Here is a 19,678-nt window from a genome sequence, read left to right as displayed (position 1 = left end):
GGGGGTGCAACACGAGGACTTCCCAGGGGGTCACCCATCCTAGTACTACTCTCGCCCAAGCACGCTTAACTGCGGAGTTCTGATGGGATCCGGTGCATTAGTGCTGGTATGATCGCACCCGAAATACTATCCATGCTTATTGTTTTTATGTCCTACAAGACGCAGAACCTCGTTTGCTTTCGGACGCGAGGCGTGGGACCCACGTGATGGATCGGCTCGGTTCGGGAAACAAGAAAACAATCAACATTGAACCGGAGGCCGCCCGAGCATGGATATAGCAAGAAAGAAAAAAAAAACGCACCTAAAACATAAAAAAACGCAGACGGGCAACGAAAAAGGGGGTGCAACACGAGGACTTCCCAGGGGGTCACCCATCCTAGTACTACTCTCGCCCAAGCACGCTTAACTGCGGAGTTCTGATGGGATCCGGTGCATTAGTGCTGGTATGATCGCACCCGAAGTACTATCCATGCTTATTGTTTTTATGTCCTACAAGACGCAGAACCTCGTTTGCTTTCGGACGCGAGGCGTGGGACCCACGTGATGGATCGGCTCGGTTCGGGAAACAAGAAAACAATCAACATTGAACCGGAGGCCGCCCGAGCATGGATATAGCAAGAAAGGAAAAAAAAACGCACCTAAAACATAAAAAAACGCAGACGGGCAACGAAAAAGGGGGTGCAACACGAGGACTTCCCAGGGGGTCACCCATCCTAGTACAACTCTCGCCCAAGCACGCTTAACTGCGGAGTTCTGATGGGATCCGGTGCATTAGTGCTGGTATGATCGCACCCGAAATACTATCCATGCTTATTGTTTTTATGTCCTACAAGACGCAGAACCTCGTTTGCTTTCGGACGCGAGGCGTGGGACCCACGTGATGGATCGGCTCGGTTCGGGAAACAAGAAAACAATCAACATTGAACCGGAGGCCGCCCGAGCATGGATATAGCAAGAAAGAAAAAAAAAACGCACCTAAAACATAAAAAAACGCAGACGGGCAACGAAAAAGGGGGTGCAACACGAGGACTTCCCAGGGGGTCACCCATCCTAGTACTACTCTCGCCCAAGCACGCTTAACTGCGGAGTTCTGATGGGATCCGGTGCATTAGTGCTGGTATGATCGCACCCGAAATACTATCCATGCTTATTGTTTTTATGTCCTACAAGACGCAGAACCTCGTTTGCTTTCGGACGCGAGGCGTGGGAACCACGTGATGGATCGGCTCGGTTCGGGAAACAAGAAAACAATCAACATTGAACCGGAGGCCGCCCGAGCATGGATATAGCAAGAAAGGAAAAAAAAACGCACCTAAAACATAAAAAAACGCAGACGGGCAACGAAAAAGGGGGTGCAACACGAGGACTTCCCAGGGGGTCACCCATCCTAGTACTACTCTCGCCCAAGCACGCTTAACTGCGGAGTTCTGATGGGATCCGGTGCATTAGTGCTGGTATGATCGCACCCGAAATACTATCCATGCTTATTGTTTTTATGTACTACAAGACGCAGAACCTCGTTTGCTTTCGGACGCGAGGCGTGGGACCCACGTGATGGATCGGCTCGGTTCGGGAAACAAGAAAACAATCAACATTGAACCGGAGGCCGCCCGAGCATGGATATAGCAAGAAAGGAAAAAAAAACGCACCTAAAACATAAAAAAACGCAGACGGGCAACGAAAAAGGGGGTGCAACACGAGGACTTCCCAGGGGGTCACCCATCCTAGTACTACTCTCGCCCAAGCACGCTTAACTGCGGAGTTCTGATGGGATCCGGTGCATTAGTGCTGGTATGATCGCACCCGAAATACTATCCATGCTTATTGTTTTTATGTCCTACAAGACGCAGAACCTCGTTTGCTTTCGGACGCGAGGCGTGGGACCCACGTGATGGATCGGCTCGGTTCGGGAAACAAGAAAACAATCAACATTGAACCGGAGGCCGCCCGAGCATGGATATAGCAAGAAAGAAAAAAAAAACGCACCTAAAACATAAAAAAACGCAGACGGGCAACGAAAAAGGGGGTGCAACACGAGGACTTCCCAGGGGGTCACCCATCCTAGTACTACTCTCGCCCAAGCACGCTTAACTGCGGAGTTCTGATGGGATCCGGTGCATTAGTGCTGGTATGATCGCACCCGAAGTACTATCCATGCTTATTGTTTTTATGTCCTACAAGACGCAGAACCTCGTTTGCTTTCGGACGCGAGGCGTGGGACCCACGTGATGGATCGGCTCGGTTCGGGAAACAAGAAAACAATCAACATTGAACCGGAGGCCGCCCGAGCATGGATATAGCAAGAAAGGAAAAAAAAACGCACCTAAAACATAAAAAAACGCAGACGGGCAACGAAAAAGGGGGTGCAACACGAGGACTTCCCAGGGGGTCACCCATCCTAGTACAACTCTCGCCCAAGCACGCTTAACTGCGGAGTTCTGATGGGATCCGGTGCATTAGTGCTGGTATGATCGCACCCGAAATACTATCCATGCTTATTGTTTTTATGTCCTACAAGACGCAGAACCTCGTTTGCTTTCGGACGCGAGGCGTGGGACCCACGTGATGGATCGGCTCGGTTCGGGAAACAAGAAAACAATCAACATTGAACCGGAGGCCGCCCGAGCATGGATATAGCAAGAAAGGAAAAAAAAACGCACCTAAAACATAAAAAAACGCAGACGGGCAACGAAAAAGGGGGTGCAACACGAGGACTTCCCAGGGGGTCACCCATCCTAGTACTACTCTCGCCCAAGCACGCTTAACTGCGGAGTTCTGATGGGATCCGGTGCATTAGTGCTGGTATGATCGCACCCGAAATACTATCCATGCTTATTGTTTTTATGTACTACAAGACGCAGAACCTCGTTTGCTTTCGGACGCGAGGCGTGGGACCCACGTGATGGATCGGCTCGGTTCGGGAAACAAGAAAACAATCAACATTGAACCGGAGGCCGCCCGAGCATGGATATAGCAAGAAAGAAAAAAAAAACGCACCTAAAACATAAAAAAACGCAGACGGGCAACGAAAAAGGGGGTGCAACACGAGGACTTCCCAGGGGGTCACCCATCCTAGTACTACTCTCGCCCAAGCACGCTTAACTACGGAGTTCTGATGGGATCCGGTGCATTAGTGCTGGTATGATCGCACCCGAAATACTATCCATGCTTATTGTTTTTATGTCCTACAAGACGCAGAACCTCGTTTGCTTTCGGACGCGAGGCGTGGGACCCACGTGATGGATCGGCTCGGTTCGGGAAACAAGAAAACAATCAACATTGAACCGGAGGCCGCCCGAGCATGGATATAGCAAGAAAGGAAAAAAAAACGCACCTAAAACATAAAAAAACGCAGACGGGCAACGAAAAAGGGGGTGCAACACGAGGACTTCCCAGGGGGTCACCCATCCTAGTACTACTCTCGCCCAAGCACGCTTAACTGCGGAGTTCTGATGGGATCCGGTGCATTAGTGCTGGTATGATCGCACCCGAAATACTATCCATGCTTATTGTTTTTATGTACTACAAGACGCAGAACCTCGTTTGCTTTCGGACGCGAGGCGTGGGACCCACGTGATGGATCGGCTCGGTTCGGGAAACAAGAAAACAATCAACATTGAACCGGAGGCCGCCCGAGCATGGATATAGCAAGAAAGGAAAAAAAAACGCACCTAAAACATAAAAAAACGCAGACGGGCAACGAAAAAGGGGGTGCAACACGAGGACTTCCCAGGGGGTCACCCATCCTAGTACTACTCTCGCCCAAGCACGCTTAACTGCGGAGTTCTGATGGGATCCGGTGCATTAGTGCTGGTATGATCGCACCCGAAATACTATCCATGCTTATTGTTTTTATGTCCTACAAGACGCAGAACCTCGTTTGCTTTCGGACGCGAGGCGTGGGACCCACGTGATGGATCGGCTCGGTTCGGGAAACAAGAAAACAATCAACATTGAACCGGAGGCCGCCCGAGCATGGATATAGCAAGAAAGAAAAAAAAAACGCACCTAAAACATAAAAAAACGCAGACGGGCAACGAAAAAGGGGGTGCAACACGAGGACTTCCCAGGGGGTCACCCATCCTAGTACTACTCTCGCCCAAGCACGCTTAACTGCGGAGTTCTGATGGGATCCGGTGCATTAGTGCTGGTATGATCGCACCCGAAGTACTATCCATGCTTATTGTTTTTATGTCCTACAAGACGCAGAACCTCGTTTGCTTTCGGACGCGAGGCGTGGGACCCACGTGATGGATCGGCTCGGTTCGGGAAACAAGAAAACAATCAACATTGAACCGGAGGCCGCCCGAGCATGGATATAGCAAGAAAGGAAAAAAAAACGCACCTAAAACATAAAAAAACGCAGACGGGCAACGAAAAAGGGGGTGCAACACGAGGACTTCCCAGGGGGTCACCCATCCTAGTACAACTCTCGCCCAAGCACGCTTAACTGCGGAGTTCTGATGGGATCCGGTGCATTAGTGCTGGTATGATCGCACCCGAAATACTATCCATGCTTATTGTTTTTATGTCCTACAAGACGCAGAACCTCGTTTGCTTTCGGACGCGAGGCGTGGGACCCACGTGATGGATCGGCTCGGTTCGGGAAACAAGAAAACAATCAACATTGAACCGGAGGCCGCCCGAGCATGGATATAGCAAGAAAGAAAAAAAAAACGCACCTAAAACATAAAAAAACGCAGACGGGCAACGAAAAAGGGGGTGCAACACGAGGACTTCCCAGGGGGTCACCCATCCTAGTACTACTCTCGCCCAAGCACGCTTAACTGCGGAGTTCTGATGGGATCCGGTGCATTAGTGCTGGTATGATCGCACCCGAAATACTATCCATGCTTATTGTTTTTATGTCCTACAAGACGCAGAACCTCGTTTGCTTTCGGACGCGAGGCGTGGGACCCACGTGATGGATCGGCTCGGTTCGGGAAACAAGAAAACAATCAACATTGAACCGGAGGCCGCCCGAGCATGGATATAGCAAGAAAGAAAAAAAAAACGCACCTAAAACATAAAAAAACGCAGACGGGCAACGAAAAAGGGGGTGCAACACGAGGACTTCCCAGGGGGTCACCCATCCTAGTACTACTCTCGCCCAAGCACGCTTAACTGCGGAGTTCTGATGGGATCCGGTGCATTAGTGCTGGTATGATCGCACCCGAAATACTATCCATGCTTATTGTTTTTATGTACTACAAGACGCAGAACCTCGTTTGCTTTCGGACGCGAGGCGTGGGACCCACGTGATGGATCGGCTCGGTTCGGGAAACAAGAAAACAATCAACATTGAACCGGAGGCCGCCCGAGCATGGATATAGCAAGAAAGAAAAAAAAAACGCACCTAAAACATAAAAAAACGCAGACGGGCAACGAAAAAGGGGGTGCAACACGAGGACTTCCCAGGGGGTCACCCATCCTAGTACTACTCTCGCCCAAGCACGCTTAACTACGGAGTTCTGATGGGATCCGGTGCATTAGTGCTGGTATGATCGCACCCGAAATACTATCCATGCTTATTGTTTTTATGTCCTACAAGACGCAGAACCTCGTTTGCTTTCGGACGCGAGGCGTGGGACCCACGTGATGGATCGGCTCGGTTCGGGAAACAAGAAAACAATCAACATTGAACCGGAGGCCGCCCGAGCATGGATATAGCAAGAAAGAAAAAAAAAACGCACCTAAAACATAAAAAAACGCAGACGGGCAACGAAAAAGGGGGTGCAACACGAGGACTTCCCAGGGGGTCACCCATCCTAGTACTACTCTCGCCCAAGCACGCTTAACTGCGGAGTTCTGATGGGATCCGGTGCATTAGTGCTGGTATGATCGCACCCGAAATACTATCCATGCTTATTGTTTTTATGTACTACAAGACGCAGAACCTCGTTTGCTTTCGGACGCGAGGCGTGGGACCCACGTGATGGATCGGCTCGGTTCGGGAAACAAGAAAACAATCAACATTGAACCGGAGGCCGCCCGAGCATGGATATAGCAAGAAAGAAAAAAAAAACGCACCTAAAACATAAAAAAACGCAGACGGGCAACGAAAAAGGGGGTGCAACACGAGGACTTCCCAGGGGGTCACCCATCCTAGTACTACTCTCGCCCAAGCACGCTTAACTGCGGAGTTCTGATGGGATCCGGTGCATTAGTGCTGGTATGATCGCACCCGAAATACTATCCATGCTTATTGTTTTTATGTACTACAAGACGCAGAACCTCGTTTGCTTTCGGACGCGAGGCGTGGGACCCACGTGATGGATCGGCTCGGTTCGGGAAACAAGAAAACAATCAACATTGAACCGGAGGCCGCCCGAGCATGGATATAGCAAGAAAGGAAAAAAAAACGCACCTAAAACATAAAAAAACGCAGACGGGCAACGAAAAAGGGGGTGCAACACGAGGACTTCCCAGGGGGTCACCCATCCTAGTACTACTCTCGCCCAAGCACGCTTAACTGCGGAGTTCTGATGGGATCCGGTGCATTAGTGCTGGTATGATCGCACCCGAAATACTATCCATGCTTATTGTTTTTATGTCCTACAAGACGCAGAACCTCGTTTGCTTTCGGACGCGAGGCGTGGGACCCACGTGATGGATCGGCTCGGTTCGGGAAACAAGAAAACAATCAACATTGAACCGGAGGCCGCCCGAGCATGGATATAGCAAGAAAGGAAAAAAAAACGCACCTAAAACATAAAAAAACGCAGACGGGCAACGAAAAAGGGGGTGCAACACGAGGACTTCCCAGGGGGTCACCCATCCTAGTACTACTCTCGCCCAAGCACGCTTAACTGCGGAGTTCTGATGGGATCCGGTGCATTAGTGCTGGTATGATCGCACCCGAAATACTATCCATGCTTATTGTTTTTATGTACTACAAGACGCAGAACCTCGTTTGCTTTCGGACGCGAGGCGTGGGACCCACGTGATGGATCGGCTCGGTTCGGGAAACAAGAAAACAATCAACATTGAACCGGAGGCCGCCCGAGCATGGATATAGCAAGAAAGGAAAAAAAAACGCACCTAAAACATAAAAAAACGCAGACGGGCAACGAAAAAGGGGGTGCAACACGAGGACTTCCCAGGGGGTCACCCATCCTAGTACTACTCTCGCCCAAGCACGCTTAACTGCGGAGTTCTGATGGGATCCGGTGCATTAGTGCTGGTATGATCGCACCCGAAATACTATCCATGCTTATTGTTTTTATGTACTACAAGACGCAGAACCTCGTTTGCTTTCGGACGCGAGGCGTGGGACCCACGTGATGGATCGGCTCGGTTCGGGAAACAAGAAAACAATCAACATTGAACCGGAGGCCGCCCGAGCATGGATATAGCAAGAAAGGAAAAAAAAACGCACCTAAAACATAAAAAAACGCAGACGGGCAACGAAAAAGGGGGTGCAACACGAGGACTTCCCAGGGGGTCACCCATCCTAGTACTACTCTCGCCCAAGCACGCTTAACTGCGGAGTTCTGATGGGATCCGGTGCATTAGTGCTGGTATGATCGCACCCGAAATACTATCCATGCTTATTGTTTTTATGTCCTACAAGACGCAGAACCTCGTTTGCTTTCGGACGCGAGGCGTGGGACCCACGTGATGGATCGGCTCGGTTCGGGAAACAAGAAAACAATCAACATTGAACCGGAGGCCGCCCGAGCATGGATATAGCAAGAAAGGAAAAAAAAACGCACCTAAAACATAAAAAAACGCAGACGGGCAACGAAAAAGGGGGTGCAACACGAGGACTTCCCAGGGGGTCACCCATCCTAGTACTACTCTCGCCCAAGCACGCTTAACTGCGGAGTTCTGATGGGATCCGGTGCATTAGTGCTGGTATGATCGCACCCGAAATACTATCCATGCTTATTGTTTTTATGTCCTACAAGACGCAGAACCTCGTTTGCTTTCGGACGCGAGGCGTGGGACCCACGTGATGGATCGGCTCGGTTCGGGAAACAAGAAAACAATCAACATTGAACCGGAGGCCGCCCGAGCATGGATATAGCAAGAAAGGAAAAAAAAACGCACCTAAAACATAAAAAAACGCAGACGGGCAACGAAAAAGGGGGTGCAACACGAGGACTTCCCAGGGGGTCACCCATCCTAGTACTACTCTCGCCCAAGCACGCTTAACTGCGGAGTTCTGATGGGATCCGGTGCATTAGTGCTGGTATGATCGCACCCGAAATACTATCCATGCTTATTGTTTTTATGTCCTACAAGACGCAGAACCTCGTTTGCTTTCGGACGCGAGGCGTGGGACCCACGTGATGGATCGGCTCGGTTCGGGAAACAAGAAAACAATCAACATTGAACCGGAGGCCGCCCGAGCATGGATATAGCAAGAAAGAAAAAAAAAGCGCACCTAAAACATAAAAAAACGCAGACGGGCAACGAAAAAGGGGGTGCAACACGAGGACTTCCCAGGGGGTCACCCATCCTAGTACTACTCTCGCCCAAGCACGCTTAACTGCGGAGTTCTGATGGGATCCGGTGCATTAGTGCTGGTATGATCGCACCCGAAATACTATCCATGCTTATTGTTTTTATGTCCTACAAGACGCAGAACCTCGTTTGCTTTCGGACGCGAGGCGTGGGACCCACGTGATGGATCGGCTCGGTTCGGGAAACAAGAAAACAATCAACATTGAACCGGAGGCCGCCCGAGCATGGATATAGCAAGAAAGAAAAAAAAAACGCACCTAAAACATAAAAAAACGCAGACGGGCAACGAAAAAGGGGATGCAACACGAGGACTTCCCAGGGGGTCACCCATCCTAGTACTACTCTCGCCCAAGCACGCTTAACAGCGGAGTTCTGATGGGATCCGGTGCATTAGTGCTGGTATGATCGCACCCGAAATACTATCCATGCTTATTGTTTTTATGTCCTACAAGACGCAGAACCTCGTTTGCTTTCGGACGCGAGGCGTGGGACCCACGTGATGGATCGGCTCGGTTCGGGAAACAAGAAAACAATCAACATTGAACCGGAGGCCGCCCGAGCATGGATATAGCAAGAAAGAAAAAAAAACGCACCTAAAACATAAAAAATCGCAGACGGGCAACGAAAAAGGGGGTGCAACACGAGGACTTCCCAGGGGGTCACCCATCCTAGTACTACTCTCGCCCAAGCACGCTTAACTGCGGAGTTCTGATGGGATCCGGTGCATTAGTGCTGGTATGATCGCACCCGAAATACTATCCATGCTTATTGTTTTTATGTCCTACAAGACGCAGAACCTCGTTTGCTTTCGGACGCGAGGCGTGGGACCCACGTGATGGATCGGCTCGGTTCGGGAAACAAGAAAACAATCAACATTGAACCGGAGGCCGCCCGAGCATGGATATAGCAAGAAAGAAAAAAAAAACGCACCTAAAACATAAAAAAACGCAGACGGGCAACGAAAAAGGGGGTGCAACACGAGGACTTCCCAGGGGGTCACCCATCCTAGTACTACTCTCGCCCAAGCACGCTTAACTGCGGAGTTCTGATGGGATCCGGTGCATTAGTGCTGGTATGATCGCACCCGAAATACTATCCATGCTTATTGTTTTTATGTCCTACAAGACGCAGAACCTCGTTTGCTTTCGGACGCGAGGCGTGGGACCCACGTGATGGATCGGCTCGGTTCGGGAAACAAGAAAACAATCAACATTGAACCGGAGGCCGCCCGAGCATGGATATAGCAAGAAAGAAAAAAAAAACGCACCTAAAACATAAAAAAACGCAGACGGGCAACGAAAAAGGGGGTGCAACACGAGGACTTCCCAGGGGGTCACCCATCCTAGTACTACTCTCGCCCAAGCACGCTTAACAGCGGAGTTCTGATGGGATCCGGTGCATTAGTGCTGGTATGATCGCACCCGAAATACTATCCATGCTTATTGTTTTTATGTCCTACAAGACGCAGAACCTCGTTTGCTTTCGGACGCGAGGCGTGGGACCCACGTGATGGATCGGCTCGGTTCGGGAAACAAGAAAACAATCAACATTGAACCGGAGGCCGCCCGAGCATGGATATAGCAAGAAAGAAAAAAAAAACGCACCTAAAACATAAAAAATCGCAGACGGGCAACGAAAAAGGGGGTGCAACACGAGGACTTCCCAGGGGGTCACCCATCCTAGTACTACTCTCGCCCAAGCACGCTTAACTGCGGAGTTCTGATGGGATCCGGTGCATTAGTGCTGGTATGATCGCACCCGAAATACTATCCATGCTTATTGTTTTTATGTCCTACAAGACGCAGAACCTCGTTTGCTTTCGGACGCGAGGCGTGGGACCCACGTGATGGATCGGCTCGGTTCGGGAAACAAGAAAACAATCAACATTGAACCGGAGGCCGCCCGAGCATGGATATAGCAAGAAAGAAAAAAAAAACGCACCTAAAACATAAAAAAACGCAGACGGGCAACGAAAAAGGGGGTGCAACACGAGGACTTCCCAGGGGGTCACCCATCCTAGTACTACTCTCGCCCAAGCACGCTTAACTGCGGAGTTCTGATGGGATCCGGTGCATTAGTGCTGGTATGATCGCACCCGAAATACTATCCATGCTTATTGTTTTTATGTCCTACAAGACGCAGAACCTCGTTTGCTTTCGGACGCGAGGCGTGGGACCCACGTGATGGATCGGCTCGGTTCGGGAAACAAGAAAACAATCAACATTGAACCGGAGGCCGCCCGAGCATGGATATAGCAAGAAAGAAAAAAGAAACGCACCTAAAACATAAAAAAACGCAGACGGGCAACGAAAAAGGGGGTGCAACACGAGGACTTCCCAGGGGGTCACCCATCCTAGTACTACTGTCGCCCAAGCACGCTTAACAGCGGAGTTCTGATGGGATCCGGTGCATTAGTGCTGGTATGATCGCACCCGAAATACTATCCATGCTTATTGTTTTTATGTCCTACAAGACGCAGAACCTCGTTTGCTTTCGGACGCGAGGCGTGGGACCCACGTGATGGATCGGCTCGGTTCGGGAAACAAGAAAACAATCAACATTGAACCGGAGGCCGCCCGAGCATGGATATAGCAAGAAAGAAAAAAAAAACGCACCTAAAACATAAAAAAACGCAGACGGGCAACGAAAAAGGGGGTGCAACACGAGGACTTCCCAGGGGGTCACCCATCCTAGTACTACTCTCGCCCAAGCACGCTTAACTGCGGAGTTCTGATGGGATCCGGTGCATTAGTGCTGGTATGATCGCACCCGAAATACTATCCATGCTTATTGTTTTTATGTCCTATAAGACGCAGAACCTCGTTTGCTTTCGGACGCGAGGCGTGGGACCCACGTGATGGATCGGCTCGGTTCGGGAAACAAGAAAACAATCAACATTGAACCGGAGGCCGCCCGAGCATGGATATAGCAAGAAAGAAAAAAAAAACGCACCTAAAACATAAAAAAACGCAGACGGGCAACGAAAAAGGGGGTGCAACACGAGGACTTCCCAGGGGGTCACCCATCCTAGTACTACTCTCGCCCAAGCACGCTTAACTGCGGAGTTCTGATGGGATCCGGTGCATTAGTGCTGGTATGATCGCACCCGAAATACTATCCATGCTTATTGTTTTTATGTCCTATAAGACGCAGAACCTCGTTTGCTTTCGGACGCGAGGCGTGGGACCCACGTGATGGATCGGCTCGGTTCGGGAAACAAGAAAACAATCAACATTGAACCGGAGGCCGCCCGAGCATGGATATAGCAAGAAAGAAAAAAAAAACGCACCTAAAACATAAAAAAACGCAGACGGGCAACGAAAAAGGGGGTGCAACACGAGGACTTCCCAGGGGGTCACCCATCCTAGTACAACTCTCGCCCAAGCACGCTTAACTGCGGAGTTCTGATGGGATCCGGTGCATTAGTGCTGGTATGATCGCACCCGAAATACTATCCATGCTTATTGTTTTTATGTCCTACAAGACGCAGAACCTCGTTTGCTTTCGGACGCGAGGCGTGGGACCCACGTGATGGATCGGCTCGGTTCGGGAAACAAGAAAACAATCAACATTGAACCGGAGGCCGCCCGAGCATGGATATAGCAAGAAAGAAAAAAAAAACGCACCTAAAACATAAAAAATCGCAGACGGGCAACGAAAAAGGGGGTGCAACACGAGGACTTCCCAGGGGGTCACCCATCCTAGTACTACTCTCGCCCAAGCACGCTTAACTGCGGAGTTCTGATGGGATCCGGTGCATTAGTGCTGGTATGATCGCACCCGAAATACTATCCATGCTTATTGTTTTTATGTCCTATAAGACGCAGAACCTCGTTTGCTTTCGGACGCGAGGCGTGGGACACACGTGATGGATCGGCTCGGTTCGGGAAACAAGAAAACAATCAACATTGAACCGGAGGCCGCCCGAGCATGGATATAGCAAGAAAGAAAAAAAAAACGCACCTAAAACATAAAAAAACGCAGACGGGCAACGAAAAAGGGGGTGCAACACGAGGACTTCCCAGGGGGTCACCCATCCTAGTACAACTCTCGCCCAAGCACGCTTAACTGCGGAGTTCTGATGGGATCCGGTGCATTAGTGCTGGTATGATCGCACCCGAAATACTATCCATGCTTATTGTTTTTATGTCCTACAAGACGCAGAACCTCGTTTGCTTTCGGACGCGAGGCGTGGGACCCACGTGATGGATCGGCTCGGTTCGGGAAACAAGAAAACAATCAACATTGAACCGGAGGCCGCCCGAGCATGGATATAGCAAGAAAGAAAAAAAAACGCACCTAAAACATAAAAAATCGCAGACGGGCAACGAAAAAGGGGGTGCAACACGAGGACTTCCCAGGGGGTCACCCATCCTAGTACTACTCTCACCCAAGCACGCTTAACTGCGGAGTTCTGATGGGATCCGGTGCATTAGTGCTGGTATGATCGCACCCGAAATACTATCCATGCTTATTGTTTTTATGTCCTACAAGACGCAGAACCTCGTTTGCTTTCGGACGCGAGGCGTGGGACCCACGTGATGGATCGGCTCGGTTCGGGAAACAAGAAAACAATCAACATTGAACCGGAGGCCGCCCGAGCATGGATATAGCAAGAAAGAAAAAAAAAACGCACCTAAAACATAAAAAATCGCAGACGGGCAACGAAAAAGGGGGTGCAACACGAGGACTTCCCAGGGGGTCACCCATCCTAGTACTACTCTCGCCCAAGCACGCTTAACTGCGGAGTTCTGATGGGATCCGGTGCATTAGTGCTGGTATGATCGCACCCGAAATACTATCCATGCTTATTGTTTTTATGTCCTACAAGACGCAGAACCTCGTTTGCTTTCGGACGCGAGGCGTGGGACCCACGTGATGGATCGGCTCGGTTCGGGAAACAAGAAAACAATCAACATTGAACCGGAGGCCGCCCGAGCATGGATATAGCAAGAAAGAAAAAAAAAAACGCACCTAAAACATAAAAAAACGCAGACGGGCAACGAAAAAGGGGGTGCAACATGAGGACTTCCCAAGGGGTCACCCATCCTAGTACTACTCTCGCCCAAGCACGCTTAACTGCGGAGTTCTGATGGGATCCGGTGCATTAGTGCTGGTATGATCGCACCCGAAATACTATCCATGCTTATTGTTTTTATGTCTTACAAGACGCAGAACCTCGTTTGCTTTCGGACGCGAGGCGTGGGACCCACGTGATGGATCGGCTCGGTTCGGGAAACAAGAAAACAATCAACATTGAACCGGAGGCCGCCCGAGCATGGATATAGCAAGAAAGAAAAAAAAAACGCACCTAAAACATAAAAAAACGCAGACGGGCAACGAAAAAGGGGGTGCAGCACGAGGACTTCCCAGGGGGTCACCCATCCTAGTACTACTCTCGCCCAAGCACGCTTAACTGCGGAGTTCTGATGGGATCCGGTGCATTAGTGCTGGTATGATCGCACCCGAAATACTATCCATGCTTATTGTTTTTATGTCCTACAAGACGCAGAACCTCGTTTGCTTTCGGACGCGAGGCGTGGGACCCACGTGATGGATCGGCTCGGTTCGGGAAACAAGAAAACAATCAACATTGAACCGGAGGCCGCCCGAGCATGGATATAGCAAGAAAGAAAAAAAAAACGCACCTAAAACATAAAAAAACGCAGACGGGCAACGAAAAAGGGGGTGCAACACGAGGACTTCCCAGGGGGTCACCCATCCTAGTACTACTCTCGCCCAAGCACGCTTAACTGCGGAGTTCTGATGGGATCCGGTGCATTAGTGCTGGTATGATCGCACCCAAAATACTATCCATGCTTATTGTTTTTATGTCCTACAAGACGCAGAACCTCGTTTGCTTTCGGACGCGAGGCGTGGGACCCACGTGATGGATCGGCTCGGTTCGGGAAACAAGAAAACAATCAACATTGAACCGGAGGCCGCCCGAGCATGGATATAGCAAGAAAGAAAAAAAAAACGCACCTAAAACATAAAAAATCGCAGACGGGCAACGAAAAAGGGGGTGCAACACGAGGACTTCCCAGGGGGTCACCCATCCTAGTACTACTCTCGCCCAAGCACGCTTAACTGCGGAGTTCTGATGGGATCCGGTGCATTAGTGCTGGTATGATCGCACCCGAAATACTATCCATGCTTATTGTTTTTATGTCCTACAAGACGCAGAACCTCGTTTGCTTTCGGACGCGAGGCGTGGGACCCACGTGATGGATCGGCTCGGTTCGGGAAACAAGAAAACAATCAACATTGAACCGGAGGCCGCCCGAGCATGGATATAGCAAGAAAGAAAAAAAAAACGCACCTAAAACATAAAAAAACGCAGACGGGCAACGAAAAAGGGGGTGCAACACGAGGACTTCCCAGGGGGTCACCCATCCTAGTACTACTCTCGCCCAAGCACGCTTAACTGCGGAGTTCTGATGGGATCCGGTGCATTAGTGCTGGTATGATCGCACCCGAAATACTATCCATGCTTATTGTTTTTATGTCCTACAAGACGCAGAACCTCGTTTGCTTTCGGACGCGAGGCGTGGGACCCACGTGATGGATCGGCTCGGTTCGGGAAACAAGAAAACAATCAACATTGAACCGGAGGCCGCCCGAGCATGGATATAGCAAGAAAGAAAAAAAAAACGCACCTAAAACATAAAAAAACGCAGACGGGCAACGAAAAAGGGGGTGCAACACGAGGACTTCCCAGGGGGTCACCCATCCTAGTACTACTCTCGCCCAAGCACGCTTAACTGCGGAGTTCTGATGGGATCCGGTGCATTAGTGCTGGTATGATCGCACCCGAAATACTATCCATGCTTATTGTTTTTATGTCCTACAAGACGCAGAACCTCGTTTGCTTTCGGACGCGAGGCGTGGGACCCACGTGATGGATCGGCTCGGTTCGGGAAACAAGAAAACAATCAACATTGAACCGGAGGCCGCCCGAGCATGGATATAGCAAGAAAGAAAAAAAAAACGCACCTAAAACATAAAAAAACGCAGACGGGCAACGAAAAAGGGGGTGCAACACGAGGACTTCCCAGGGGGTCACCCATCCTAGTACTACTCTCGCCCAAGCACGCTTAACTGCGGAGTTCTGATGGGATCCGGTGCATTAGTGCTGGTATGATCGCACCCGAAATACTATCCATGCTTATTGTTTTTATGTCCTACAAGACGCAGAACCTCGTTTGCTTTCGGACGCGAGGCGTGGGACCCACGTGATGGATCGGCTCGGTTCGGGAAACAAGAAAACAATCAACATTGAACCGGAGGCCGCCCGAGCATGGATATAGCAAGAAAGAAAAAAAAAACGCACCTAAAACATAAAAAAACGCAGACGGGCAACGAAAAAGGGGGTGCAACACGAGGACTTCCCAGGGGGTCACCCATCCTAGTACTACTCTCGCCCAAGCACGCTTAACAGCGGAGTTCTGATGGGATCCGGTGCATTAGTGCTGGTATGATCGCACCCGAAATACTATCCATGCTTATTGTTTTTATGTCCTACAAGACGCAGAACCTCGTTTGCTTTCGGACGCGAGGCGTGGGACCCACGTGATGGATCGGCTCGGTTCGGGAAACAAGAAAACAATCAACATTGAACCGGAGGCCGCCCGAGCATGGATATAGCAAGAAAGAAAAAAAAAACGCACCTAAAACATAAAAAAACGCAGACGGGCAACGAAAAAGGGGGTGCAACACGAGGACTTCCCAGGGGGTCACCCATCCTAGTACTACTCTCGCCCAAGCACGCTTAACTGCGGAGTTCTGATGGGATCCGGTGCATTAGTGCTGGTATGATCGCACCCGAAATACTATCCATGCTTATTGTTTTTATGTCCTACAAGACGCAGAACCTCGTTTGCTTTCGGACGCGAGGCGTGGGACCCACGTGATGGATCGGCTCGGTTCGGGAAACAAGAAAACAATCAACATTGAACCGGAGGCCGCCCGAGCATGGATATAGCAAGAAAGAAAAAAAAAACGCACCTAAAACATAAAAAATCGCAGACGGGCAACGAAAAAGGGGGTGCAACACGAGGACTTCCCAGGGGGTCACCCATCCTAGTACTACTCTCGCCCAAGCACGCTTAACTGCGGAGTTCTGATGGGATCCGGTGCATTAGTGCTGGTATGATCGCACCCGAAATACTATCCATGCTTATTGTTTTTATGTCCTACAAGACGCAGAACCTCGTTTGCTTTCGGACGCGAGGCGTGGGACCCACGTGATGGATCGGCTCGGTTCGGGAAACAAGAAAACAATCAACATTGAACCGGAGGCCGCCCGAGCATGGATATAGCAAGAAAGAAAAAAAAAACGCACCTAAAACATAAAAAAACGCAGACGGGCAACGAAAAAGGGGGTGCAACACGAGGACTTCCCAGGGGGTCACCCATCCTAGTACTACTCTCGCCCAAGCACGCTTAACTGCGGAGTTCTGATGGGATCCGGTGCATTAGTGCTGGTATGATCGCACCCGAAATACTATCCATGCTTATTGTTTTTATGTCCTACAAGACGCAGAACCTCGTTTGCTTTCGGACGCGAGGCGTGGGACCCACGTGATGGATCGGCTCGGTTCGGGAAACAAGAAAACAATCAACATTGAACCGGAGGCCGCCCGAGCATGGATATAGCAAGAAAGAAAAAAAAAAACGCACCTAAAACATAAAAAAACGCAGACGGGCAACGAAAAAGGGGGTGCAACACGAGGACTTCCCAGGGGGTCACCCATCCTAGTACTACTCTCGCCCAAGCACGCTTAACTGCGGAGTTCTGATGGGATCCGGTGCATTAGTGCTGGTATGATCGCACCCGAAATACTATCCATGCTTATTGTTTTTATGTCCTATAAGACGCAGAACCTCGTTTGCTTTCGGACGCGAGGCGTGGGACCCACGTGATGGATCGGCTCGGTTCGGGAAACAAGAAAATAATCAACATTGAACCGGAGGCCGCCCGAGCATGGATATAGCAAGAAAGAAAAAAAAAACGCACCTAAAACATAAAAAAACGCAGACGGGCAACGAAAAAGGGGGTGCAACACGAGGACTTCCCAGGGGGTCACCCATCCTAGTACAACTCTCGCCCAAGCACGCTTAACTGCGGAGTTCTGATGGGATCCGGTGCATTAGTGCTGGTATGATCGCACCCGAAATACTATCCATGCTTATTGTTTTTATGTCCTACAAGACGCAGAACCTCGTTTGCTTTCGGACGCGAGGCGTGGGACCCACGTGATGGATCGGCTCGGTTCGGGAAACAAGAAAACAATCAACATTGAACCGGAGGCCGCCCGAGCATGGATATAGCAAGAAAGAAAAAAAAAACGCACCTAAAACATAAAAAAACGCAGACGGTCAACGAAAAAGGGGGTGCAACACGAGGACTTCCCAGGGGGTCACCCATCCTAGTACTACTCTCGCCCAAGCACGCTTAACTGCGGAGTTCTGATGGGATCCGGTGCATTAGTGCTGGTATGATCGCACCCGAAATACTATCCATGCTTATTGTTTTTATGTCCTACAAGACGCAGAACCTCGTTTGCTTTCGGACGCGAGGCGTGGGACCCACGTGATGGATCGGCTCGGTTCGGGAAACAAGAAAACAATCAACATTGAACCGGAGGCCGCCCGAGCATGGATATAGCAAGAAAGAAAAAAAAAACGCACCTAAAACATAAAAAAACGCAGACGGGCAACGAAAAAGGGGGTGCAACACGAGGACTTCCCAGGGGGTCACCCATCCTAGTACTACTCTCGCCCAAGCACGCTTAACTGCGGAGTTCTGATGGGATCCGGTGCATTAGTGCTGGTATGATCGCACCCGAAATACTATCCATGCTTATTGTTTTTATGTCCTACAAGACGCAGAACCTCGTTTGCTTTCGGACGCGAGGCGTGGGACCCACGTGATGGATCGGCTCGGTTCGGGAAACAAGAAAACAATCAACATTGAACCGGAGGCCACCCGAGCATGGATATAGCAAGAAAGAAAAAAAAAACGCACCTAAAACATAAAAAAACGCAGACGGGCAACGAAAAAGGGGGTGCAACACGAGGACTTCCCAGGGGGTCACCCATCCTAGTACTACTCTCGCCCAAGCACGCTTAACTGCGGAGTTCTGATGGGATCCGGTGCATTAGTGCTGGTATGATCGCACCCGAAATACTATCCATGCTTATTGTTTTTATGTCCTACAAGACGCAGAACCTCGTTTGCTTTCGGACGCGAGGCGTGGGACCCACGTGATGGATCGGCTCGGTTCGGGAAACAAGAAAACAATCAACATTGAACCGGAGGCCGCCCGAGCATGGATATAGCAAGAAAGAAAAAAAAAACGCACCTAAAACATAAAAAAACGCAGACGGGCAACGAAAAAGGGGGTGCAACACGAGGACTTCCCAGGGGGTCACCCATCCTAGTACTACTCTCGCCCAAGCACGCTTAACTGCGGAGTTCTGATGGGATCCGGTGCATTAGTGCTGGTATGATCGCACCCGAAATACTATCCATGCTTATTGTTTTTATGTCCTACAAGACGCAGAACCTCGTTTGCTTTCGGACGCGAGGCGTGGGACCCACGTGATGGATCGGCTCGGTTCGGGAAACAAGAAAACAATCAACATTGAACCGGAGGCCGCCCGAGCATGGATATAGCAAGAAAGAAAAAAAAAACGCACCTAAAACATAAAAAAACGCAGACGGGCAACGAAAAAGGGGGTGCAACACGAGGACTTCCCAGGGGGTCACCCATCCTAGTACTACTCTCGCCCAAGCACGCTTAACTGCGGAGTTCTGATGGGATCCGGTGCATTAGTGCTGGTATGATCGCACCCGAAATACTATCCATGCTTATTGTTTTTATGTCCTACAAGACGCAGAACCTCGTTTGCTTTCGGACGCGAGGCGTGGGACCCACGTGATGGATCGGCTCGGTTCGGGAAACAAGAAAACAATCAACATTGAACCGGAGGCCGCCCGAGCATGGATATAGCAAGAAAGAAAAAAAAAACGCACCTAAAACATAAAAAAACGCAGACGGGCAACGAAAAAGGGGGTGCAACACGAGGACTTCCCAGGGGGTCACCCATCCTAGTACTACTCTCGCCCAAGCACGCTTAACAGCGGAGTTCTGATGGGATCCGGTGCATTAGTGCTGGTATGATCGCACCCGAAATACTATCC

General features: G+C 50.2%; 59 non-coding genes across 59 annotated transcripts; all 59 read right to left on the bottom strand.

The window, feature by feature from the left end:
• Position 1: 1 nt before the first annotated feature.
• On the bottom strand, positions 2-120 carry LOC145019733 (5S ribosomal RNA). The gene has a single exon (XR_013667938.1). It is a non-coding gene; the product is annotated as a 5S ribosomal RNA (ribosomal RNA).
• A 218-nt stretch (positions 121-338) lies between these two features.
• On the bottom strand, positions 339-457 carry LOC145019722 (5S ribosomal RNA). The gene has a single exon (XR_013667927.1). It is a non-coding gene; the product is annotated as a 5S ribosomal RNA (ribosomal RNA).
• A 218-nt stretch (positions 458-675) lies between these two features.
• Positions 676-794, bottom strand: LOC145025540 (5S ribosomal RNA). The gene has a single exon (XR_013673552.1). It is a non-coding gene; the product is annotated as a 5S ribosomal RNA (ribosomal RNA).
• A 218-nt stretch (positions 795-1,012) lies between these two features.
• On the bottom strand, positions 1,013-1,131 carry LOC145019711 (5S ribosomal RNA). Its single transcript, XR_013667916.1, has one exon. It is a non-coding gene; the product is annotated as a 5S ribosomal RNA (ribosomal RNA).
• A 218-nt stretch (positions 1,132-1,349) lies between these two features.
• LOC145019700 (5S ribosomal RNA) lies at positions 1,350-1,468 on the bottom strand. Its single transcript, XR_013667905.1, has one exon. It is a non-coding gene; the product is annotated as a 5S ribosomal RNA (ribosomal RNA).
• Positions 1,469-1,686: 218 nt separating this feature from the next.
• LOC145019689 (5S ribosomal RNA) lies at positions 1,687-1,805 on the bottom strand. The gene has a single exon (XR_013667894.1). It is a non-coding gene; the product is annotated as a 5S ribosomal RNA (ribosomal RNA).
• Positions 1,806-2,023: 218 nt separating this feature from the next.
• LOC145019678 (5S ribosomal RNA) lies at positions 2,024-2,142 on the bottom strand. The gene has a single exon (XR_013667884.1). It is a non-coding gene; the product is annotated as a 5S ribosomal RNA (ribosomal RNA).
• Positions 2,143-2,360: 218 nt separating this feature from the next.
• On the bottom strand, positions 2,361-2,479 carry LOC145025539 (5S ribosomal RNA). Its single transcript, XR_013673551.1, has one exon. It is a non-coding gene; the product is annotated as a 5S ribosomal RNA (ribosomal RNA).
• A 218-nt stretch (positions 2,480-2,697) lies between these two features.
• On the bottom strand, positions 2,698-2,816 carry LOC145019667 (5S ribosomal RNA). Its single transcript, XR_013667874.1, has one exon. It is a non-coding gene; the product is annotated as a 5S ribosomal RNA (ribosomal RNA).
• A 218-nt stretch (positions 2,817-3,034) lies between these two features.
• LOC145021474 (5S ribosomal RNA) lies at positions 3,035-3,153 on the bottom strand. Its single transcript, XR_013669634.1, has one exon. It is a non-coding gene; the product is annotated as a 5S ribosomal RNA (ribosomal RNA).
• Positions 3,154-3,371: 218 nt separating this feature from the next.
• Positions 3,372-3,490, bottom strand: LOC145019656 (5S ribosomal RNA). Its single transcript, XR_013667863.1, has one exon. It is a non-coding gene; the product is annotated as a 5S ribosomal RNA (ribosomal RNA).
• Positions 3,491-3,708: 218 nt separating this feature from the next.
• Positions 3,709-3,827, bottom strand: LOC145019645 (5S ribosomal RNA). Its single transcript, XR_013667853.1, has one exon. It is a non-coding gene; the product is annotated as a 5S ribosomal RNA (ribosomal RNA).
• A 218-nt stretch (positions 3,828-4,045) lies between these two features.
• On the bottom strand, positions 4,046-4,164 carry LOC145019633 (5S ribosomal RNA). Its single transcript, XR_013667842.1, has one exon. It is a non-coding gene; the product is annotated as a 5S ribosomal RNA (ribosomal RNA).
• Positions 4,165-4,382: 218 nt separating this feature from the next.
• LOC145025538 (5S ribosomal RNA) lies at positions 4,383-4,501 on the bottom strand. Its single transcript, XR_013673550.1, has one exon. It is a non-coding gene; the product is annotated as a 5S ribosomal RNA (ribosomal RNA).
• A 218-nt stretch (positions 4,502-4,719) lies between these two features.
• Positions 4,720-4,838, bottom strand: LOC145019611 (5S ribosomal RNA). The gene has a single exon (XR_013667821.1). It is a non-coding gene; the product is annotated as a 5S ribosomal RNA (ribosomal RNA).
• Positions 4,839-5,056: 218 nt separating this feature from the next.
• Positions 5,057-5,175, bottom strand: LOC145019600 (5S ribosomal RNA). The gene has a single exon (XR_013667810.1). It is a non-coding gene; the product is annotated as a 5S ribosomal RNA (ribosomal RNA).
• Positions 5,176-5,393: 218 nt separating this feature from the next.
• Positions 5,394-5,512, bottom strand: LOC145021463 (5S ribosomal RNA). The gene has a single exon (XR_013669623.1). It is a non-coding gene; the product is annotated as a 5S ribosomal RNA (ribosomal RNA).
• Positions 5,513-5,730: 218 nt separating this feature from the next.
• Positions 5,731-5,849, bottom strand: LOC145019589 (5S ribosomal RNA). The gene has a single exon (XR_013667799.1). It is a non-coding gene; the product is annotated as a 5S ribosomal RNA (ribosomal RNA).
• A 218-nt stretch (positions 5,850-6,067) lies between these two features.
• LOC145019578 (5S ribosomal RNA) lies at positions 6,068-6,186 on the bottom strand. The gene has a single exon (XR_013667789.1). It is a non-coding gene; the product is annotated as a 5S ribosomal RNA (ribosomal RNA).
• Positions 6,187-6,404: 218 nt separating this feature from the next.
• Positions 6,405-6,523, bottom strand: LOC145019567 (5S ribosomal RNA). The gene has a single exon (XR_013667779.1). It is a non-coding gene; the product is annotated as a 5S ribosomal RNA (ribosomal RNA).
• Positions 6,524-6,741: 218 nt separating this feature from the next.
• Positions 6,742-6,860, bottom strand: LOC145019556 (5S ribosomal RNA). The gene has a single exon (XR_013667768.1). It is a non-coding gene; the product is annotated as a 5S ribosomal RNA (ribosomal RNA).
• Positions 6,861-7,078: 218 nt separating this feature from the next.
• Positions 7,079-7,197, bottom strand: LOC145019545 (5S ribosomal RNA). The gene has a single exon (XR_013667757.1). It is a non-coding gene; the product is annotated as a 5S ribosomal RNA (ribosomal RNA).
• A 218-nt stretch (positions 7,198-7,415) lies between these two features.
• On the bottom strand, positions 7,416-7,534 carry LOC145019534 (5S ribosomal RNA). The gene has a single exon (XR_013667746.1). It is a non-coding gene; the product is annotated as a 5S ribosomal RNA (ribosomal RNA).
• A 218-nt stretch (positions 7,535-7,752) lies between these two features.
• LOC145019523 (5S ribosomal RNA) lies at positions 7,753-7,871 on the bottom strand. Its single transcript, XR_013667736.1, has one exon. It is a non-coding gene; the product is annotated as a 5S ribosomal RNA (ribosomal RNA).
• A 218-nt stretch (positions 7,872-8,089) lies between these two features.
• Positions 8,090-8,208, bottom strand: LOC145019512 (5S ribosomal RNA). Its single transcript, XR_013667726.1, has one exon. It is a non-coding gene; the product is annotated as a 5S ribosomal RNA (ribosomal RNA).
• A 218-nt stretch (positions 8,209-8,426) lies between these two features.
• Positions 8,427-8,545, bottom strand: LOC145019490 (5S ribosomal RNA). The gene has a single exon (XR_013667705.1). It is a non-coding gene; the product is annotated as a 5S ribosomal RNA (ribosomal RNA).
• A 218-nt stretch (positions 8,546-8,763) lies between these two features.
• On the bottom strand, positions 8,764-8,882 carry LOC145026215 (5S ribosomal RNA). The gene has a single exon (XR_013674201.1). It is a non-coding gene; the product is annotated as a 5S ribosomal RNA (ribosomal RNA).
• Positions 8,883-9,099: 217 nt separating this feature from the next.
• LOC145019479 (5S ribosomal RNA) lies at positions 9,100-9,218 on the bottom strand. The gene has a single exon (XR_013667694.1). It is a non-coding gene; the product is annotated as a 5S ribosomal RNA (ribosomal RNA).
• Positions 9,219-9,436: 218 nt separating this feature from the next.
• LOC145019467 (5S ribosomal RNA) lies at positions 9,437-9,555 on the bottom strand. Its single transcript, XR_013667683.1, has one exon. It is a non-coding gene; the product is annotated as a 5S ribosomal RNA (ribosomal RNA).
• A 218-nt stretch (positions 9,556-9,773) lies between these two features.
• Positions 9,774-9,892, bottom strand: LOC145025805 (5S ribosomal RNA). Its single transcript, XR_013673801.1, has one exon. It is a non-coding gene; the product is annotated as a 5S ribosomal RNA (ribosomal RNA).
• A 218-nt stretch (positions 9,893-10,110) lies between these two features.
• On the bottom strand, positions 10,111-10,229 carry LOC145019456 (5S ribosomal RNA). The gene has a single exon (XR_013667672.1). It is a non-coding gene; the product is annotated as a 5S ribosomal RNA (ribosomal RNA).
• Positions 10,230-10,447: 218 nt separating this feature from the next.
• On the bottom strand, positions 10,448-10,566 carry LOC145019445 (5S ribosomal RNA). The gene has a single exon (XR_013667661.1). It is a non-coding gene; the product is annotated as a 5S ribosomal RNA (ribosomal RNA).
• A 218-nt stretch (positions 10,567-10,784) lies between these two features.
• On the bottom strand, positions 10,785-10,903 carry LOC145026981 (5S ribosomal RNA). Its single transcript, XR_013674928.1, has one exon. It is a non-coding gene; the product is annotated as a 5S ribosomal RNA (ribosomal RNA).
• Positions 10,904-11,121: 218 nt separating this feature from the next.
• Positions 11,122-11,240, bottom strand: LOC145019434 (5S ribosomal RNA). Its single transcript, XR_013667651.1, has one exon. It is a non-coding gene; the product is annotated as a 5S ribosomal RNA (ribosomal RNA).
• Positions 11,241-11,458: 218 nt separating this feature from the next.
• On the bottom strand, positions 11,459-11,577 carry LOC145019423 (5S ribosomal RNA). Its single transcript, XR_013667640.1, has one exon. It is a non-coding gene; the product is annotated as a 5S ribosomal RNA (ribosomal RNA).
• A 218-nt stretch (positions 11,578-11,795) lies between these two features.
• LOC145025537 (5S ribosomal RNA) lies at positions 11,796-11,914 on the bottom strand. The gene has a single exon (XR_013673549.1). It is a non-coding gene; the product is annotated as a 5S ribosomal RNA (ribosomal RNA).
• A 218-nt stretch (positions 11,915-12,132) lies between these two features.
• On the bottom strand, positions 12,133-12,251 carry LOC145019412 (5S ribosomal RNA). The gene has a single exon (XR_013667629.1). It is a non-coding gene; the product is annotated as a 5S ribosomal RNA (ribosomal RNA).
• A 218-nt stretch (positions 12,252-12,469) lies between these two features.
• LOC145025536 (5S ribosomal RNA) lies at positions 12,470-12,588 on the bottom strand. Its single transcript, XR_013673548.1, has one exon. It is a non-coding gene; the product is annotated as a 5S ribosomal RNA (ribosomal RNA).
• Positions 12,589-12,805: 217 nt separating this feature from the next.
• On the bottom strand, positions 12,806-12,924 carry LOC145025748 (5S ribosomal RNA). The gene has a single exon (XR_013673749.1). It is a non-coding gene; the product is annotated as a 5S ribosomal RNA (ribosomal RNA).
• Positions 12,925-13,142: 218 nt separating this feature from the next.
• On the bottom strand, positions 13,143-13,261 carry LOC145019401 (5S ribosomal RNA). Its single transcript, XR_013667619.1, has one exon. It is a non-coding gene; the product is annotated as a 5S ribosomal RNA (ribosomal RNA).
• Positions 13,262-13,480: 219 nt separating this feature from the next.
• On the bottom strand, positions 13,481-13,599 carry LOC145026453 (5S ribosomal RNA). The gene has a single exon (XR_013674427.1). It is a non-coding gene; the product is annotated as a 5S ribosomal RNA (ribosomal RNA).
• A 218-nt stretch (positions 13,600-13,817) lies between these two features.
• Positions 13,818-13,936, bottom strand: LOC145025685 (5S ribosomal RNA). The gene has a single exon (XR_013673688.1). It is a non-coding gene; the product is annotated as a 5S ribosomal RNA (ribosomal RNA).
• Positions 13,937-14,154: 218 nt separating this feature from the next.
• LOC145019390 (5S ribosomal RNA) lies at positions 14,155-14,273 on the bottom strand. Its single transcript, XR_013667608.1, has one exon. It is a non-coding gene; the product is annotated as a 5S ribosomal RNA (ribosomal RNA).
• Positions 14,274-14,491: 218 nt separating this feature from the next.
• On the bottom strand, positions 14,492-14,610 carry LOC145019368 (5S ribosomal RNA). The gene has a single exon (XR_013667587.1). It is a non-coding gene; the product is annotated as a 5S ribosomal RNA (ribosomal RNA).
• A 218-nt stretch (positions 14,611-14,828) lies between these two features.
• Positions 14,829-14,947, bottom strand: LOC145019357 (5S ribosomal RNA). The gene has a single exon (XR_013667576.1). It is a non-coding gene; the product is annotated as a 5S ribosomal RNA (ribosomal RNA).
• Positions 14,948-15,165: 218 nt separating this feature from the next.
• LOC145019346 (5S ribosomal RNA) lies at positions 15,166-15,284 on the bottom strand. Its single transcript, XR_013667565.1, has one exon. It is a non-coding gene; the product is annotated as a 5S ribosomal RNA (ribosomal RNA).
• A 218-nt stretch (positions 15,285-15,502) lies between these two features.
• On the bottom strand, positions 15,503-15,621 carry LOC145019335 (5S ribosomal RNA). Its single transcript, XR_013667554.1, has one exon. It is a non-coding gene; the product is annotated as a 5S ribosomal RNA (ribosomal RNA).
• Positions 15,622-15,839: 218 nt separating this feature from the next.
• LOC145025803 (5S ribosomal RNA) lies at positions 15,840-15,958 on the bottom strand. The gene has a single exon (XR_013673799.1). It is a non-coding gene; the product is annotated as a 5S ribosomal RNA (ribosomal RNA).
• A 218-nt stretch (positions 15,959-16,176) lies between these two features.
• On the bottom strand, positions 16,177-16,295 carry LOC145019324 (5S ribosomal RNA). The gene has a single exon (XR_013667543.1). It is a non-coding gene; the product is annotated as a 5S ribosomal RNA (ribosomal RNA).
• A 218-nt stretch (positions 16,296-16,513) lies between these two features.
• LOC145019313 (5S ribosomal RNA) lies at positions 16,514-16,632 on the bottom strand. The gene has a single exon (XR_013667533.1). It is a non-coding gene; the product is annotated as a 5S ribosomal RNA (ribosomal RNA).
• Positions 16,633-16,850: 218 nt separating this feature from the next.
• LOC145019301 (5S ribosomal RNA) lies at positions 16,851-16,969 on the bottom strand. The gene has a single exon (XR_013667522.1). It is a non-coding gene; the product is annotated as a 5S ribosomal RNA (ribosomal RNA).
• Positions 16,970-17,188: 219 nt separating this feature from the next.
• LOC145019290 (5S ribosomal RNA) lies at positions 17,189-17,307 on the bottom strand. Its single transcript, XR_013667511.1, has one exon. It is a non-coding gene; the product is annotated as a 5S ribosomal RNA (ribosomal RNA).
• Positions 17,308-17,525: 218 nt separating this feature from the next.
• LOC145025535 (5S ribosomal RNA) lies at positions 17,526-17,644 on the bottom strand. The gene has a single exon (XR_013673547.1). It is a non-coding gene; the product is annotated as a 5S ribosomal RNA (ribosomal RNA).
• A 218-nt stretch (positions 17,645-17,862) lies between these two features.
• Positions 17,863-17,981, bottom strand: LOC145019279 (5S ribosomal RNA). The gene has a single exon (XR_013667501.1). It is a non-coding gene; the product is annotated as a 5S ribosomal RNA (ribosomal RNA).
• A 218-nt stretch (positions 17,982-18,199) lies between these two features.
• LOC145019268 (5S ribosomal RNA) lies at positions 18,200-18,318 on the bottom strand. The gene has a single exon (XR_013667490.1). It is a non-coding gene; the product is annotated as a 5S ribosomal RNA (ribosomal RNA).
• Positions 18,319-18,536: 218 nt separating this feature from the next.
• Positions 18,537-18,655, bottom strand: LOC145019246 (5S ribosomal RNA). The gene has a single exon (XR_013667470.1). It is a non-coding gene; the product is annotated as a 5S ribosomal RNA (ribosomal RNA).
• A 218-nt stretch (positions 18,656-18,873) lies between these two features.
• LOC145019235 (5S ribosomal RNA) lies at positions 18,874-18,992 on the bottom strand. The gene has a single exon (XR_013667469.1). It is a non-coding gene; the product is annotated as a 5S ribosomal RNA (ribosomal RNA).
• Positions 18,993-19,210: 218 nt separating this feature from the next.
• On the bottom strand, positions 19,211-19,329 carry LOC145019224 (5S ribosomal RNA). The gene has a single exon (XR_013667468.1). It is a non-coding gene; the product is annotated as a 5S ribosomal RNA (ribosomal RNA).
• Positions 19,330-19,547: 218 nt separating this feature from the next.
• LOC145025802 (5S ribosomal RNA) lies at positions 19,548-19,666 on the bottom strand. The gene has a single exon (XR_013673798.1). It is a non-coding gene; the product is annotated as a 5S ribosomal RNA (ribosomal RNA).
• Between the last annotated feature and the right edge of the window lie 12 nt (positions 19,667-19,678).

Source organism: Lactuca saligna, chromosome 1, assembly GCF_052625555.1.
Source record: "Lactuca saligna cultivar CGN05327 chromosome 1, ASM5262555v1, whole genome shotgun sequence".
In the NCBI taxonomy this organism is placed as follows: domain Eukaryota; kingdom Viridiplantae; phylum Streptophyta; class Magnoliopsida; order Asterales; family Asteraceae; genus Lactuca; species Lactuca saligna.
Note: the sequence above shows the minus strand (reverse complement) of the source record. Positions and strands in the feature narration are given on the sequence as shown.